Below are 12,567 nucleotides of genomic sequence, written 5' to 3'. Positions count from 1 at the left end.
AGTTTCAATCAGCAGATCTCACGATCACATAACTGGGGTGGACTGAGCAAAGCAAAGACCCAAGGAAATCCCAGAGCAGTCGGGATTGTGGGAGCTGCTCTTGGCAGCTGGTGTGCTCTTGTGCTGGGATGATCCCTGCAGCCCAGCACAGCCCGGCCCAGCCCAGCCCGGCCCAGCCCAGCCCAGCCCGGCCCAGCCCGGCCCAGCCCGGCCCAGCCCAGCCCGGCCCAGCCCAGCCCGGCCCGGCCCAGCCCAGCCCAGCCCAGCCCAGCCCGGCCCAGCCCAGCCCGGCCCGGCCCGGCCCAGCCCAGCCCGGCCCAGCCCAGCCCAGCCCGGCTCGGCCCGGCCCGGCCCGGCCCGGCCCGGCCCGGCCCAGCCCAGCCCAGCCCGGCCCAGCCCAGCACACACCTCCTCTCCTGGTGCCTTCTGCAGGGTCCCTCAGCATTCAGGGGCACGAGGGGGGCTGTGGCAGCCCCAGAGCCCTGCAAAGCCAGCCCCTGGTTCCTCCAAAGCCAGACTGAGCCCTGCCAAGCCAAAGCCAGCCCCTCCCCAGGCTGCCCCGCTGCCCTCTCTGCCCAGGCTCCCTCTCCTGTCACTGCAGCCCCAGCTGCTCTCTGCAGAGACAGGCTCTGCCCTGCACACACCTGGCTCCAGGTGAGCTGGGCTGCTCCCCTGTGCAGAGCACTTCCCTCTGTGGGGCTGCTGAGCCAGCTCCAGATCAGCAGCACAGGCAGAATCCTTCTGTCCATCAGACAAACCCTTCCATCTCCAGCTCAGGCAGAACCCTTCCTTCCATCAGACCCTTCCATCTCCAGCTCAGGCAGAACCCTTCCTTCCATCAGACAGACAGCAGCCCACTCAGGGTTTCAGTGCTGCTGAGGAGGAAAATGTGTTAAGCACACTGAAATCTGTTAAATACACACAGACACACACAAATATGCACAGAAGATATTGACACACATAAATACATGCATAGATTGTGGATGGATGGATGGATGGATGGATGGATGGATGGATGGATGGATGGATGGATGGATGGATGGATGGATGGATGGATGGATGGATGGATGGATGGATGGATGGATGGATGGATGGATGGATGGATGGATGGATGGATGGATGGATGGATGGCCAGACAGACTAGATAGAGCTGTGTCCAGCAGTTCATGTTTGTATTTGAAGGTCCCTGGCACAGCCTGAGTGAGGGAGCTGCTGAGGACAGAGCAGGCTCCAGGAGCCCCCTGAGCTGTGCAGCAGGCTCAGAGCTCACAGCAACCCCCCTGGCAAGGCAGGGACCTGGCAGATGCTGAGGAGATGAAAACCCTGCCAGTCTTGGTCATGGAAGCACCTCCAAGAGCCAGACCCTCCCCTGGTGCTGCCTGACCCCTCTGAGAGCAGGAGGGGAGCAAGCAGGGGGGAGAATTGCTCAGCAATGGCATCAAAGAGGAAACCAGACCCCAGTCCCTTGGCCACCACGAGAGGGAGAGGGGGCAGCTGCTGAAACTGCACCAAAAGCTGCACAAAGATCTCCAGTCTTTGAAGGCTGCTGTGGAAATGCAGAAAGGTTTAAGCAGCTGACAGAGATTACAGAGCTGGATGGAGCTGGCCAGGCAAAATGAGACAGGAGCTGGGGAAAGGTTAATCACCAGAGGGGTCAAAGGAAATTAAAAGTATATGTGCAAGAGAGTGCTGGAAGAGAACGCAGGCCTGGGAATAACCATGAGTGGGATGGCATTAATGATGACTCAAAAGTGGTGACAAACTTACTCAAAGTTGGGCTGCCTACCCCCCCAGGCAGCAGGAGCCTTCAGGAAATGCCAGCAGAAATGCCAGGCACAGGTTCTGAAGCCTGGAGCTGATCTCTGCTCTGACTGCCAGAGCCCAGGCACTCCCTGCCTCCTGTAGAACATCTGTGCCACAGCAGGGCAGCCACAGGGAGTGAGCTGGGCATGCTGCACCCAGAGCACACAGCTGAGTGCTGGGCAGCAGGGGCTCCACTGCTTCATTTCCTGCCCACACCTTGGGCTAAACCCACGGAGTTCCTGTAGTCCAGGAGGAAAGCATGGGGCTGCACCCGGGGTTTGTGCTGGCTCACATCAGCAGTGGGTGCCAGCCCTGCCAAACCCCTCCTGTGTGCCCCACAGGGCTCCGGGCTGGGAACCCTCAGCAGAGCCAGCCAGGAGTTCAGCAGCAAACACGCTCCCCTGCCTCACAAGTTCTGCTAGAACAAAAACCTCCTCATCCAAACAGCTCCAGGATCTCTGCCCCTTTGAAAAGCAAATGCTGTGCTATTTAACAAAGTGATGCATGCCTAAAAGTGCATGAGAAAGAGAGAGCATGGGGAAAAAAGGAAAGGCAAAACATTCTAGGCATGAAAGACAATTGCAGATAAATCACTTTTAAAGCCCTTGTATGTTTTAAAATCCAGTCTGAAGGCCTGTGTGGAACACTGGAGCTGCAGATTACAAGGAGACCTCTGGACAACCTGGCCCTGCCTTGGAGCACTGCACGTGCCAGGAGGCAATGAGGAAGGGAAACCAGGAAATCTCCCTTTTGGAAAGCTGATCAAGAGATAAATGAATTAGGACAAATAACTGCAGAATAAGCATTTTCTTCCTGCTATATAATAATGCATCAGGGGCCAAATGGGATGGGGAGGCAGCTCAGCTGTGCACAGCTGGGAGCCCGAGGCTGGCAGTGGATCTGAGCTGGTCTGGCTCATCTGCCTCAGCCAGGGACTCACTGGGCTCAGCATACCTGGAACTAGACCTTGCTCCGGCCAGGCATTTCTCTCCTGCCTGCAGGAGGCCAGCAGGAAATGCAGTGCAGGAAAACTCCACATTATTCTGTTCCCAGCTCTCCCACTGCTCCCAGAAAAGGCCCAGCCAGGGCTGTGATGGAGGCTGTGCTGTTCCTCACCTGTGTGAGTGCAGCAGGCTTTGGGTACCCATCCCAGCCCTCTGTGCACTCCCCAGCAGCAGCCCCAGAGGTGGCAGAGTGAAATCCCCTGCCAGAGCCCAGCCCTGGCAGCAGTGCCCGAGCTCTCCTTTGGGCAGGACCATGATCTGCTCTCAGGGAGGTGCTGCCAAACCTCTCAGGGAGTGCTGCTGTGTAAGGAACCACGATATTTAAACCCTGTGACCTTTTAAAAAGTGTAAGATCTGGCTTAAAGGGCAGCCTTCCTCAAATAAATGACTCTGAAACCTCTTAGGTCAGATTTTTTTTTTTTTAATCGATAAAGGAAAGACATCACATTATTTTACTATGAGAAGATTAATCATTAATATCTTGCAATTGATTTGCAAGCTGCATTTATTTATGACGTGTTTGTACAGCACCATGCACGCCCTTATCTATTATCCAGACCTCAAGGAGTTACTTAGTGCAAATAAATCAATGCAATTCATCGATTAAATTATATAAATACTCTTGGAATTTGGCAACTGAAAGTTTCCATAGCTGTTCTCAGGTCTCATTTATGGGCTGGGAGCTGGCAAATGATAGCAAGCCAAGGAGGCTGGTGAGCTCAGCTGGGCTGCTGGGCTGCCTGTGCTCCTGCAGCCCTGCTGGTGCTCCTGGTGCCTGCAGAGCTCAGTGTCTGCTCCTGGGGCAGGGCTGCCCCTCAGCAGAGAGCTCCTCTCCCAGCTACAGCACAGCAGGAAACGGCCTCAGCTCACACCAGGGAGCTTTAGACTGGATTTTAGGAACACTTCTTCATGGAAAGGGTTGGCATGATTTATCCTGCCACCCTGCCCAGAGCAGCTGTGGCTGCCCCTGGGTCCCTGGCAGTGCCCAAGGCCAGGCTGGGCAGGGCTGGGAGCACCTGGGACAGGAGGAGGTGTCCCTGCCGTGGCAGGGACCTGGACCAGAGGAGCTTTACAGCCCCTTCTGGGGTTCTGTGGTGTCCTACACTTGCACCTGGCTGCTGCTCCTGGTCTGGTGCCCTGGGAATGCTTTGGGCCCCCTGTGTGGCCAGGCAGCAGCTGCCCCCTGCCCTCCTGCCCTGACAGTGCCCAGGGCACCTCCAAAGCCAGCAAATAAATCCCAGGTGCTCAGGGATTATCAGCTCCTGAGCATCTGAGGCTGAACACCCCAGATTCACTGACATTCCTGCCTGAATCTTTCTGTGCCTCTGCTCCTTATCTATACAGTGATAATGTTTCTCCCCTGCCTTCCTGGGCTGCACAGAGACAAATTAATTAATAGTTTGCATGCAGAATAAACAAACATGACTGAAGTAATGAGTGTCACAGGAAAACCCAAACACCAAGAGGAAAGAGTATTCCACCTTTACAGGGAGGATGAGCAGGATACAGCCAGCAAGGGCTGGGGCCACAAGCTGGAGGACAGAAAGAAAACAGATTTTTGAGGTGCTGCCCCACAGGCAGGGCCCCTGGGAAAACAGCCTTTGATCCTGGAATGAGCCATCCCTGGCAGCCCAGGAGTGGTGCTGCAGCTCGGGACAAGACTTCTCCTACTCCTTGCAGGCTTGGCTCTGGAGCTGGAGCACTGTCACATCAACTTGCCTGTTAGCCTTTATAACTCACTAGAAGTTCAGTAAAGCCTGGAGTTTATCTCTATCATCAGCTGAGGGCAGGACCAGGCCCTCTGAAAGTGCATTTGGTAAATGTGCAGTGGTTCAAGTTATCCTGACAATTGCAAAACAAAGACCTTACATAATTCACTGCAACTGCAAAGATGAGATTTTACATGTCATAACAACACGTATCAAAAGAATTATGTAAAACTCACCCATAATTTAAAATGTCCCTGGGGTGGCTCCAGAATCAGGGCAAGGTCTGTGCCAGGCTCCTCGTGGAAGCTGAAACCTCAGTGCCAGAGCCTGAAAGCACAGGGCAGAGAGGAGGTGAGGGACTGTCCTGGCACTGTGGTGGCTCTGGTCACCCCTGTGGCCTGGCATGGCTCTGTGCCCAGCAGCTGCACGTGGCATCCACCCTGCTGAGCCCCTTCCCACTCCTGGCTGTGCCCTGGGATGGAGGCTTTGACAGGCAGGGCTTGGCAAGTCTGGGCTTTGTGCACAGCTCAGGGAGGAGCTCTGCGTGCCACAGGGACACCAGGGCCCTCCAGGCTGTCCCCTGCCACCCTGGCAGCCAGGGACAGACCTCGGCACAAACATTGCTGGGACCTGGGAATGCCTTCTCCTCCATCAGCTCGTGTGCTCAGCTGGGCTTGGCAGGAATTGGAGAGAGGAGATGAAAGGTGGATGGCAGGGAACAACTTTGTGACATCTAACATCAAAGAGAGGAGAGAGAAGAGTTATTATTTAGTCTTGTCAAGTCTCCACTCTTCCCAAAGGAGATGGCCTTCCTGCAGAATTAGGAATTCACCAGGAAATGGGGGATAGGATTCAGGAGACAGTCCACCCTCTAAACCCAAACTTCTGTTGTGGAACCCCAGCGTTGGCTTTGACTAGGCCTGAAAGGGCTTGGAAAGATTTCTCAGGTGTGGTGTGAAGGGCAGGGAGGAAAGGATGTTTAACTGATAATATGTTCAAAACATATTTGGACTGGTAACTAAAGAGACACAAGTTTGGAGATTTTTCCAATTTAGAATTTGTTGGTTTCAGCTGCTAGGTGAACAGCCTGAAGAAGTGGCTGGTACCCCAGTGCTGGGAAGGAAAACAGGGGAGAAGGTGCTGAGGTGGTGTGTGAAAATCTGGAAGTGCCCAGCTGGCAGTGTCTGTCTCAAACCTCAGCACCTCACACACCAGGGCTCTGCTCTGCAGATGTTGGGAACATCTGTGCCTCACAGGCTGCCCACAAACCTGAGCAGGGAAAATCTCCAGACAGGGCTTCCTTTGCCAGAGCTTGCCAAGACCAGGAGCCAAACCAGCCTAGTGGCACCTGCTCAGCTTGGTGTCTGCTGCTGCTGCCAGTCCTGCTGTGCTTGCTGCTCTCTGCAGGCTCCTCTCAACTCCTGGATCTCCTGCCCCAAAACTGTGGCACTGGGTAAAAAGAAAACATGAAAACCAGGAGCACTGAAGTCACTGCTGAAATTCTGGTCCTCCAAGCAGAGGAGAAAAACTGAACAAAACTCTGGTAAATGCGTTCAAATACAGAAGTAGATCCTAATTTTCTTATTTTTAAGCTTCTGACTTTTTAGTGTATTTGTCTGACCTCATGGTTTGTGATTTATAAGCTTAGGTCTCTTAGTGCCTGGATTTGTGCTAACAGAACACTACATCACCACATCTGGCCATGGGAAAGCATCCTCCAACCACAGGCACCATGGCCATAACAGCAACAATAAACACATGCACTACAGGCTCCAGAGCTCGCTGGACAGAACTGAGCTCCACTCCAGAAGAGGCAAACGGGGAGGAGGGAGCAGGGTAAGAGGATTCACCAGTCCCTGGGAATATTTTTGGTCAAGCAGGAAGTCAGCAAGCCCAGCTGAAATTGATGGGGTTTTCTCCATCAGCCTCAGCACTCTCAGCCTGGGGATTCCCTTGGATTGTCCCAGCCCTCGCTCCTTCCCCGGGCACTGTCCCACACCTTCCCAGCCCCGAGAGCACCTGGAGCCAGCTGGCACCGGCCGTGCCCCGGAGGAGGGCTCGGGATGGGCTGGGTGCTGAGCCGGCACTTCCCCGGTGCTGGCTCAGAGACAGAGACCGGGACAGACAGACAGACAGACAGAGACAGACAGACAGAGCCGCTCCAGGCACCGCGCTGGTTTCCCCAGCAACAGCGATGGCAGAAGGAGCAGGAAACACCCTTCGGAAGCGCTCCTTCCCCTGTAAACATGTTTTCACTCTTGTTATTTCACTCTTGTTTTCACTCTTGTTTTTTCACTCTTGTTTTCACTCTTGTTATTTCACTCTTGTTTTCACTCTTGTTTTTTCACTCTCGTTCTCCCGCAGCCTGAGTGCAAATCTGCAGACACACACACACACACACACACACACTCCTGCCCTAGGGAGGAAAGGCTTGGTTGATGTACCTGTTCCTTGCTTTGCTTCAGTTTCAAAGATGAAACAAAAAGCAGGAGTTGGTAGGATCAAAACCGAGCAATCCGAGGCCTCCACATATGTGTTTAAAACAGGGAGAGTGAGAGATGTTGCAATTATTTTTAAATTAAAGGGTGGCTATTAGCAATCCCTTATAAATGTATCCACTGCAAAGATTAATTTAACCAGGTCCCGACTCTGGGCTGCAGCAGAGCCGTGAGTTACACAAAAGCCGACAAGGAGAATCACCAGCTATCGAGAATTTCGTGTTTGGGGAACATCCCTGTCTGGCCTCAGGGCCCTCTCTCTGTGCGAGCAGAAGGGCTGGGAATGCCGGTGGAGACCGCCTTGTTTTCCTCCTTCTGCTCCTCTCTTCTGCCCCTGGAGAAAAGCGTCTGAAGCTGCTTTCCGTCTGAAGCTGCTTTCCGTCAGCATCGGAGCCGACATCCCTCGGTTCTCCTCAGTGCGTCTAAAAATAGCGCGGGGGAACCCGCCCGAGATCAAAGCGCTCGCTGAGAGAGAGCGGCCGCAGCTCAAAGCGGCACGGCCCGGGAGGGCAGGGACACCGGGAGAGGAGGAGGAGGAGGAGGAGAGGAAGCTCCCTCCTGCCCGGCCCGGCCCTGGGCTCCGCGGGAACGCGGAACAGCCCCGGGGTGCGGCTGGGGCCGGGGGGATTCTCTGCTCCGGGGATGCTCCCGGGGGATGCTCCCGGGGAATGCTCCCTTCGCTCCGGCTCCGCAGCCCCGGGTGGGGCAGGGCAGGGCAGGGCAGGGGCACAGCCTCAGCACCATCAGGGACACGGGCACAGCAGGGGCACAGCCTCAGCACCATCAGGGACACGGGCAGGGCAGGGGCACAGCCCCAGCACCATCAGGGACACGGGCACAGCAGGGGCACAGCCTCAGCACCATCAGGGACACGGGCAGGGCAGGGCACAGCCTCAGCACCATCAGGGACACGGGCACAGGGCAGGGGCACAGCCTCAGGGCACAGCCCCAGCCCCGGCAGAGGAGCGGCCCGACACCCAAACCGTGCCGAGAGCAAGGAACCAGAAATGAGGGGGAGCCCCGCTGCCCCGGGACCCTCCCTGCTGCAGGAGGGGTGCAGAGCCTTCCTTCCTCCCTGGAGACCCCTGAAAACCCCACTCTGGAGGCTTCCCTATGGCTGCTGCCTCGCTGAGCTGCACATAACCAACAGACACACAGTGCCATGCATTCAGGACAGCTAAACCTGCACTTTTTAATGCAAATCTTAGGATGACTTGGCAATTTACACGATAGAGCCTGATACTGGGATATGCCCCAAGAATATTCCTGCTTTTTCTTTTTTTTTACATAATAATATTATTAATAAAGTTCTGCAGAAGGAAAGAATTAATTGTAGTAAGACAGAGTAGAACAGCAGCCTTTCCTTCTCACATTAAAAAGTGAAGGCATCATTTTTAGCCAATTCCATGATTTCTGAGTGCTCAGGGGCAGCATTACCTGAAGGTCTGGTCTGTCATCCCCACAAAGTGAAGTTCAGGGCTTTCATCCATGCAGGGCTCCCTGTCCTGAGGACCAGCAGAGGTGGCCTCCTGCAGCTGTGGTCAGGGCACTGGGCAGTGGCACCATTCCTGGCCCTGGCAGCATTTCCTCCTGGCTGTGCCAGGCAGGGCTCCAGGCACAGCTCCTGCCAGAACAGCCTCCAGCAGCTGGGCTGGGCACTGGAAGGACAGACAGACAACCTTTGTCATTAATGACTTACATGGGTCTCTATCAATTTTTTGACTGTCAAATACAATTATTGGGATAGTTTATCATAAAGCTGAAATAAGAACTACCTGAGCTTTTCTGGTTTTGCCAACAACATAAAATACAGAATTACCTAAACTGGAAGGGACCTTCAAGGATCACTGAGTCCAAAACCTCTCAGCTGGGCAAAATATTCAGTGAACTGTTTGCTTCTCAAATATAGGTTTTGTTTAGGTTTTTTTTTTTTGCCTGTGATTTACATCCTGAAATTCCATAAAGATAAGAAGTCACTTACCAGTTCACATTAAAATAGTGCAGTCAAGAACTGTCCCTGCAAATCCTTCAGACACTGGCTGTGCTGTTTGCTGAGCCCAAGCTCTGTGTGCCCCTCCAGCCTCACCCAGCAAGGAGCTCAAGGCAGTCCAGCCAGCACTTCTCAGACACAACCCCTGATCCTCACCCAGCTGCTCTCCCCTGCCCAATGTCCCCAAGAAATGCATTTTATTGGCACAGTTTCAATGTTTCCCTTTCACGAGGAGTGGAAAGGCAAATATTCATGAGTGGGTTTGCAGTATTCTCTCAAATGACTGCAAGCCAGTGCTCCCAATACACTCAGAAACCCCAATACCTTCAAAAGGATATATTTCTGCAACAAAAAAAAAAAAAAACCCAACATCCCAGTTTTCTTTCTTCCCAGACACTTGAGGAGCACAATGTTTTTGGCTATACACTGGAAGAACATTGCAGTGTAGTGGAAGGAGCACTGCTGTGCCAGGAGCACTGCTGTGCCAGGAGCACTGCTATGGCAGGAGCACTGCTGTGCCAGGAGCACTGCTATGGCAGGAGCACTGCTGTGCCAGGAGCACTGCTATGGCAGGAGCACTGCTGTGCCAGGAGCACTGCTGTGCCAGGAGCACTGCCATGGCAGGAGCACTGCCGTGCCCAGCACCCTGCACCATGGCAGGAGCACTGCCGTGCCCAGCACCCTGCAGCACAGCCAGGGACACCCACCTACACTATCATTTCCATGCCAGAGGCTCTGACAGAGAGGAAATGCCAGCAGACTCAGCAGGACACAGGTCTGAGCTGCAATGCCAGGCTGCCAGTGCCACCCTGCCCTGGGAAGGCAGAGCTGCAGCCCAGGGCAGGGTCTGGGGCAGCAGTGAGTGCCAGAGGAGCCAGCTCTGCTCACAGCCACTGCCCTGGTTTATGGAGCCTTGGGAAGAGGCAGAGCCTGTGCCCAAAGGAGGGGGCACAGGTGAGCTCCGAGCTCCTGAGCTCCACCCAGCTCTCCTGGCCCCAAATTCACTCTCACATTGTCTTTTGTAGTTTAACATATTTCTGTACAGATTCACTACCTACCTGTTTGGGATAGCTGAGAGATCACACTTAGGAAAACCCTGTAAGTAAATATTTTCTCCTATATAATTTTCACAGCAATGAGGCAGACAGTCCAAGTAATTAAATGAAAATGTGGAGTTTATTTTTAGGCAGCCTGAGCTGGTACTGGTCTGCAATTAGAACATCAGTGAAGAACTGTGGGAAGGGCTTGTGACTGAGTCACTGCTTAAAAGGGATGAAGAAAGTTTAGGCTTCCTTTTTTTATTTTTCCCCTGATCCTTCTCTATTAGCACTGCAAATGCCACCTACCTTCCCAGCTGTGGCAGTGAGATTTTGGCATGTCCCAGAGCAGACCTCAGGGGCACTGGTGCCAAACTGCATTTCAATTGCAAAGAGTGTGTGCAAACGAGCTGTAATTGAGAATGTCAGAGACTCCCAGCTGGTTTAAATAAAAACATCACTGGCTGGGAGCTCAGCAATCCCTCATCTGCCATCAAGCCTGGCAGTGTGGCACAGGCTCCTCACCAGCTGCAGTCACAGGGGCAGGCAGCGCCAGGAGCCCCCAGGGCAGTGCCAGGAGCCCCCAGGGCAGCGCCAGGAGCCCCCAGGGCTGCTCCTCAGGCTGGGGGGAGCAGGGCACAGCAGGGAAGCTCTGCCTGGCTGCTGCAGAGGGATTTGTGTCTGCCCCTGCACAGGGGGCTGTTCCCCACCCTGGCATCTCTGACTTCTCCTGACCTGCAGAGGGGGAGAGGGAGGCACAGAATTTTTTCCATGTGGCTGCAGAGAAGGGTGAGCCAGCCAAGGCAGAGCTGCCCTAGCAGTCCTGCACTGCCACACCAGGGAGTGGAAGAATGCTCTGTCTTCTTGTTCAATATTCTTGTTTATTGCTAAAATTCATTATGCTGCTTTTCATAAATCAAGTGCTAAAGATTTGGGGGAAATCGATGCTAATAAGAGCTGAACTGTGTGAACATTCAACTGGAGCAAAGAGGTACTTTTGCCTTTGATGAAGTCATTACCAACTCCCCTACATCTCAAATATTTCTCTTTTAAGTTGCTCATGAACAGTAGTGTGCCTTGAAATGCATGGACAAAAACCATCCTTCCTTCAGCAAAGGAAAAACAATTCATAATCCACCTCTGTGATTGCACTTTGTTTGTTTTGGCATTTTAGTACATAATCAGAGCAGGATTGTTCCTTTGCTAAGTTGTGCCTGGGACAGAGCAGCAGAACACAGCAGAGCAGGGAATTGATAGCAGCCTTGGGATTTAGGGCTGGTCAAGAGAAAAGCCCTTTGGTGAGCATCCTCTTGAGAGTTTAGAATCAAACACATCCAAACCATTCCTCACTCACCTAATCTGCTTTAAAATAAAGAAGAAAAAAAAAAACAAAAAACCAAAACCAAACAAAAATAAAACCTGAAGAAAGCCAAACTTTGCACCCTGAGCCTGGCAGCTCCAATTGTGCTGTCCCTGTGTGACCCTTGCAGACAAGTCAGGCCCTGGGACCTCCCCCCACAGGGCAGGGACAGAGAGCAGCTCCTGTCCCTCGCTGCTGGAGCACCAGGGGCTGCCAGGGCTTTGGCAGCACTGTGCTTTCTCCTGCTTTCAGGAATTCTGTATCACTAGGTGGAGGAGTGGGGGCTGCCAAAGAGAGCTCTGTGCTGCTCAGCTTCCAGCCAGCATCGAAACCCGGGCTGTGCTGCCCCTCCTGGCCTGGGCAGAGCCCCTGGGCTGTGGGCTGCCAGCACAGGGGTCCCAGTTCAGACCTGTCAGACACAGGGAGAACTGCTCCTCCTGCACCCTGAGAGCAGCTCCCCCAACACAGAGGGAGATGAGGCAGGCAGCTCAATTAGAAACTCCCACAAAAGGCAGAGCTGCAGGGGCAGTGCCTGTGCAGAGGGAGCAGGCACACCCAGAGCCCAGGGGTGCTGCTGTCCTGCCAGGGCCACCCTGTGCCCCTGCAGCCAGCTCCTTGCACGTTCCTGTCTGGAATGAGAGGGGGAAATGCCCATGGAAAACCGAGATCTCCTGCCCAGCCTCAGAGCCCAGCATGTCAGAGCCAGGGCTCTGCAGGCTCTGCTCCAAGCTCCAAACTCCCCCTGTGCCCAGAGCTGCCTGCAGAGCCAGGACAGCAGGGACCTGGGGAGGTCTGGGCTGTCCCAGGTGCTCCTGCCCCGTGCAAGCAGCACAGGGAGAGGGGACTGTGCTGCTGCCCTGTCCCCCAGTGTCCCCTCTGCTGGCTCCTGCTGCTGCCCTGTCCCCGGTGTCCCCTCTGCTGGCTCCTGCTGCTGCCTGTCCCCCAGTGTCCCCTCTGCTGGCTCCTGCTGCTGCCCTGTGCCGGTGTCCCCTCTGCTGGCTCTGCTGCTGTCCTGTGCCCCAGTGTCCCCTCTGCTGGCTCCTGCTGCTGTCCTGTCCCCCAGTGTCCCTCTGCTGGCTCCTGCTGCTGCCTGTGCCCCAGTGTCCCTCTGCTGGCTCCTGCTGCTGTCTGTGCCCAGTGTCCCCTCTGCTGGCTCCTGCTGCTGC

The 12,567-nt window shown here is 54.4% G+C and overlaps 1 long non-coding RNA gene across 15 annotated transcripts in view; it reads right to left on the bottom strand.

Moving 5' to 3' along the window:
• Positions 1 to 12,567, bottom strand: part of LOC108962061 (uncharacterized) — a 39,661-nt gene that overhangs the window by 13,042 nt on the left and 14,052 nt on the right. For 9 of the 15 annotated variants that reach the window (XR_007777591.1, XR_007777593.1, XR_007777592.1 and 6 more), the window contains exons 2-5: positions 8,452 to 8,672; positions 5,786 to 5,965; positions 4,753 to 4,843; positions 409 to 872 (exon numbers count right to left, since the gene is read on the bottom strand). This is a non-coding gene — a long non-coding RNA (uncharacterized LOC108962061). Of the gene's footprint in view, positions 1 to 408; positions 876 to 4,752; positions 4,844 to 5,123; positions 5,250 to 5,785; positions 5,966 to 8,451; positions 8,673 to 12,567 lie in introns of all 15 variants that reach the window. The other 6 variants (XR_007777585.1, XR_007777583.1, XR_007777584.1 and 3 more) reach the window with 6 other exon arrangements.

The sequence above is a fragment of the Serinus canaria genome, chromosome 4A (genome assembly GCF_022539315.1).
Source record: "Serinus canaria isolate serCan28SL12 chromosome 4A, serCan2020, whole genome shotgun sequence".
Lineage (NCBI taxonomy): Eukaryota > Metazoa > Chordata > Aves > Passeriformes > Fringillidae > Serinus > Serinus canaria.
Note: the sequence above shows the minus strand (reverse complement) of the source record. Positions and strands in the feature narration are given on the sequence as shown.